The sequence below is a fragment of the Schistocerca nitens genome, chromosome 2, assembly GCF_023898315.1.
Source record: "Schistocerca nitens isolate TAMUIC-IGC-003100 chromosome 2, iqSchNite1.1, whole genome shotgun sequence".
Taxonomy (NCBI): Eukaryota; Metazoa; Arthropoda; class Insecta; order Orthoptera; family Acrididae; genus Schistocerca; species Schistocerca nitens.
In genome coordinates this window covers 755,066,525-755,072,524 of record NC_064615.1, presented here as the reverse complement: position 1 = coordinate 755,072,524, position 6,000 = coordinate 755,066,525, and positions in this window count along the sequence as shown.

Below are 6,000 nucleotides of genomic sequence, written 5' to 3'. Positions count from 1 at the left end.
CTGCTGAAATGTAAACCCACGATGGCTTGCCATGAAGGGCAACAAAACTAGGTGCACAGCATCGTGGACGTATTACCGCAGACGACAACCAAAGGGGTCCTGTTATGATAAGCAATGGCATCCCAGACTATCACACCCAGCTGATGGGCAGAATGGAATGCGAAAGTCTTGCTGGTATACAGCTACTATCTGGGGCGCCTGGAATCTCATTGACTGGAGTAGAATTGCCCTGAATGATGAGTCCCGCTTCGAATTAAGCCACAATGACCAACGCAGACGTGTCTGGAGACCCTCCGGACAGTGGTGGGATACCAACCAGACTGTCGCCCGCCATACCGCCAGACAACCAGAAGTGATGGTCTGCGCTGCAATTTCCTTTCATAAAAGGCTCGCTTTGGTTGTCATCTTCGGCATGCTTACAGCACAGCCCTTTTTGTTGCCTTTCATGGAAAGCCATTTTGAGCTTTCAGCAAGGTAATAACCGCTGAATATGGCAACAGTTTTTGCTGCTTGTCTTATTGCTTCCCAAGTCCTTCCCTGGCCATCAAGATCGCCAGATCTCCGTCAGACTGAGAACGTCTGAAGTATTATGGGCAGAGCCCTCCAACCAGCTCGGGATTTTGACGATCTAACGACCCTGTTGCCCAAAATTTGTCACGGCATCCCTAAGGGGGACATCCAGCAACCCCCTCAGTCAATGCCAAGTCGAATAACTGTTTGCATAAGGGCCAGAGGCGGACCAACGTTCTGTTGACTTACTCAATCTGTGTAGGTCTTTCTCTTGAATAAATCATCCATTTTGTTCTGAAACTGTATTTTTTTTTTTTTTTTTGTCTGTTGATGTACATCACTTCATCACATCTACCGATGGTTTTATTTCTCTCTCTCTCATCATGATATTTCACCTCTGAGAATACTTCTGAATACATAATTTGGTTTACCACGTAAAATGGGCAATGTTAAACACTGTGCATCAGTTCTAAATATCATTGCTTATTGCACTCTAAATTGTTTTGCGATACAGTTTATTTTGTTTAAATCTCTTTGCTGTTAGTATTTTGGGTAACCAGAGCTGTAAGCCAGGAAGCTTCTGTTTCTGCCACCCGATATTTCTGTGTGGTGAGGGATCCTGCCACCGCGTGTCCCGCTGTCCTTGCTTCCACGCCAATGTGTTTTAAATATTGCAAAATTCACCGTTTAAATTACTGTTGACGCTAAAAGTGTGATTATTTGCCATCGTACATCGGTATCACAAAACCAAGATTTATAGAAGAGTTTATGGCAGAATACTCAGTCGGGGTGGCGATGAAATGCACACAAACATCAGTTTCATACGTGCAATACTAGACACTCAGTTTTATTTGAATTACTTGCACAACTTACCTTTCAAATTGCTTCGTTCTCTGTCTAAGCGTAGCACACCGTACACACGCTTTGTTGCAGAAGAAACCACTCCAGAACGTCTTCCTTAAGAACATTTCTGTCAAATGTGCCGTAATTACCACATTCCTTTGAGTAAATCAACTTGAAATAAAATCGCGACACATCGTATTGCAGTTTGGATTTGTCTCACTTCATGTCCCGTAACAGTGAATTGATGAAAACGAAATGAGAAACATTAATTCGAAAAACGGTTGGCAACAATTCTTCTTTTCTTTTTATGTCTATTAGTCTCTTCATTTTGTCGTATCTGACTGCTACTGTATAGTGTCTGGAGTGTTTTGGTGACTGTCTTCATCTTCTTCTCTTGCTTTGAATCATTCCTTCCATTAAATTAGCTAGAAATCTGTTGCGTTGACCAAAGTGACCAATTAATTTCTCTGTTCCTTTCCGTTCTACTGATGCGCGAAATCTTTCCTTTTTATGCTCTTCTAAGAATTTATTAATTTTTCAGCTTTGTTATCGTTGATATTTCCAATTTTCTCCAGCACTACGTTTCAAATACCTGCGGACGTCTCCGTAGCTTGTACCAAGAAAGTTTTGCTAATTATCTTATACATCTTAGTATTACCCAACTTCGGCATCACTCGCTTACTTGAACTGTAATTCGCAACCTCTCTCAACCTTGTGCCTTTCCTAGCTGGACCTTCGCTCTTCGTATCATTTTTAACGATACTGAGGTCGTGCGCGAAGTTTCCAGCTATTGATCTCCAGATTCTATATCATTTTAGTCATAGCGGAAATTATGTTGCAGGACCGATCCAAACCAGCGGCTCCTGCTGTTCACTCGATTATTCTTTAGTGACCTGACAGGGATCAGAACCACGCGTTATTCAAATGCGAGAACAGCGCCATAGTTCCCGGTTGGAAAATGGGAGTCAAAGTGAGGTGTTTAGGTTGAATCCGACGTGCATGACCCGAAGAACCGGACTTCATAAAGATTTACAGTAATTCACTTTATTAGAAAGTTACTGTGACGGTCTTGCTAGTGTGCGCACCTCAGTACGACTTAGGTGCGGTAAGGCAGTCGCAGTCCCCGAGCGCACCGCCTTTTTTCAGACGGTGTGTGGCAGAGAGTGCGAACATGCCTAGGGTAAGTGACTAATGGGAGCCCGTGGACAAAGACCATCTCTGGAGAGTTTTACGCTGCACTACCTCAAAGCTCCGAAAAGTTCGGTTTCGACTTCTTAATTAACGAGTTCCCTCTGCATGCATGAGGAAGTTACAGTTAACACCAATATATCTGAATTGCACGAAACCGCTCCCCAAAGCATTGCTCCTCCTTGGTCTTCCCCTCCAGTAGAAGTACATAGGCTGATAATTACCAGAATACTGCATCGCTACTTTACTTACGGTCTTACAGAGAAGGTCGACTTCTGAGAAACTGTGTACTGCATGAGATTTGCAAGAAGTTTCATCGTGCATATCAGAGACACCAAAGTGTTCCGCAGTTTCAGTTCAAATGGCTCTGAGCACTATGGGACCTAACTTCTAAGGTCATCAGTCTCCTACAACTTAGAACTACTTAAACCTAACTAACCTAAGGACATCACACACGTCCATGCCGTGGCAAGATTCGAACCTGCGACCGTAGCAGTCGCGCAGTTCCAGACTGTAGCGCCTAGAAACGCTCGGCCACCCCGGCCGGCCGCAGTTTCAGACCCAGAGTTATTTATGAGAACTTTTCGAAGGGCAAAAATTCGATTTTACCAGCACTTTCAGATTATTTCTCTTAAATTCGAGTTCTGACGAATGGAATGTAAGTGTATCTTGAAATTTTGCGGCAGAATCCCCCACTAAGACAATTCCAAGATCATAGCCATCATTTATATACACTGTGCAACGGAATTAAAGGATCATTTTTTCTAAACCCCACAATTTCATCCATTGCGACGCTTCAGTTTTAGATTTGCTGCGTTTTACAAAAAGATTGTTTGTAACAACAAGGTTAGTTGGTGTCAAATTGGATTTTTTAGCGATGGAGTGTTGATTAACACTTATTTCACGTATTTGAACATCAGAGCAGAATGTTGTTGCGTTTGTGAACACCTATAATCTGTATGATTTTGACTTTCCTCGGTGTGGTTGTTTACTGCAACCGATTCTTTGGTTATGTTTCGAGGAGCTAGTCACTTGATCTTGATCTGGTTATGAGCCAGAGGACTTTTGATGAGGAAGGGTTGCTGTGGTCCTGTATAATGTCGTTGGATGGTTAAACGATTCCTGGAGTCGTGTTTTCAAGTGATTTCGGTCTTTTCATGACTGAGTAGCATCCAACCTGTTGATTGACTCAAAAGGATTTGATATTCTGTTGCTGTTCTGTCTCCTGTCGCGGTTATTCGTGTGGTACCTTATCGTGCAGTAGTTGTACTAAGGCTTGCTTAAATTAGCAGTAGTGTATCACAGTTGTTAACTACACTGACGGAAAAAATCGCAACACCAAAAAATAGTTGACGTATGGTAATGAAATTGCTGGAATACATTTGTGTATTTAACTTATTTAAGTGATTAATAGTGCAAGATCACAGGTTAATGTAAGCACGAGATAAGCCACTGCAATTGTGAAATTATAATTATAGTGCATTAATAGCCGGCGTAGCCGCTAGACTGTTGAATGCAAGCATGCCGACGTCCATGCATTGTGTTGAATATATGCAGGATGCAAGTTTACGGGGTGGAGTTCAATGCCTATTGCACTCTTAATGCTTTTCATGGATCACAATGGCGTTGTCCTCGATAATGCCCCGTTTGTGCTCGATAGGAGACAGAATTGGTGATCGAGTAAACAAAGGCGACATATCGACACTCTGCAGAGCATTTTGGACTACATCATTGATTTGTGGCCGAGCGTTATTCTGTTGAAAAACCCTCCCTGGACTACTGTTCATAAATGGCATCACAACAGGTAGAATCGCCAGACTGAGCTGCTGTTAGGGCGCGTGGCGTAGCCACGAGAATGCCCCTGCTGTCACAGGTAATCGCACCCCAAACCATAACTTCAGGTGTAGGACCAGTGTGTCTAGCACACAGACAGGTGTGCTGCAGGGGTTTACCTGGTCGCCTTCTAACCAACACACGCCCATCACTGGCACCGAGGCAGAACCAATTTTCATCAGAAAACACAACAGACCTCTCCCCTGCTCTCTAACGGACTCTCGCTTGACACCACCGAAGTCGCAAATGGCGGTGGTTTGGGGTCAGTGGAATGCACGCTACAGGGTATCTGGCTCGGAGCTATCCTTGAAGTAACCGATTTGTAACATTTCGCTGTGTCACTGTGGTGCCAACTGCTGCTCAAATTGCTGCTGCGTATGCGCCAGAGGCAAAAGCCGAACACGATGATCTTACCTCTCGTTTGTGCTAGGTGGCGGTCCGGAATCCCAGGCCTTCTTGCGAACATACATTCTCGTGAGCACCGTTGCCAGCAATCGCGTACCGTGACTACATTCCTTCCAAGTCTTTCTGCAGTATCGCAGAAGGTACATACAGCATCTCGTAGCCCTATTACACGATCTCGTTCAAATTCAGTGAGGTGCTGATAATGGCCTTAGGGCATTCGTGACTAATATCATCTCACCGCGTCCAGTCTCAAAGATAACTAACTCTTACCACCGTCACAGCTTATATTTAAAGAAAACGTGATTTACGTCCTCATAGTGACGCGACTACTGCCACTCTTGTGTGGCAGGTGCGAAATTAGAATAGATATCATCTTTCAGTGGAGAAGCACGCCTACCAACTTTCTGTTGATGTTGCTCTTTTTCTCCGTCAGCGTATTTGAACTAAACTGTTGGGTTGACCGCGGCACGGTCGCACTCATGGCTCGGTAACCCACACCACACAACTAGTCTGATTGCTTAATGGTACCGCACAGCGGCCGGGCGCTGTACACGTGAAAACTTACTGCTGTGCGCCGCATTTAGTCAAGGCGGCAAGGCCGAACTGTTATCTTAAGCAGCCTTTAGGTCTGTTTGTGGCCACATTGCGCTGGCGACGTGTAGTGTGAATAATTCTGTGCGCCCCAGTCATAAGGCCGTTACCTTCTGAAGTTACCGTTATCACCAACGTGTTTTGTTATATTTTAGCCCGCAACTCGTGGTCGTGCGGTAGCGTTCTCGCTTCCCACGCCCGGGTTCCCGGGTTCGATTCCCGGCGGGGTCAGGGATTTTCTCTGCCTCGTGATGGCTGGGTGTTGTGTGTGATGTCCTTAGGTTAGTTAGGTTTAAGTAGTTCTAAGTTCTAGGGGACTGATGACCATAGATGTTAAGTCCCATAGTGCTCAGAGCCATTTTTTTGTTATATTTTAAATAGACCTACATGTTGTATTTGAATAGTATTTTATTGCCTTCTCGGGTGCTTTCCTCTAAGTTTTGTCACTAGTTCGTCAGCACAATTTTCGTTACTTTTAAGATTATAAATCCGACAACAAGTAATGGACTCCTTGCAACGTTCAGTGTCATCCTGCACAGTTAGTAGCTAACTAAGAGCCGCCGGATTAGGATGCTACAGCTGGAGTGGTGGAGTGACTGGGAAGCGTGGAATGCTGATGAATGGCATCGC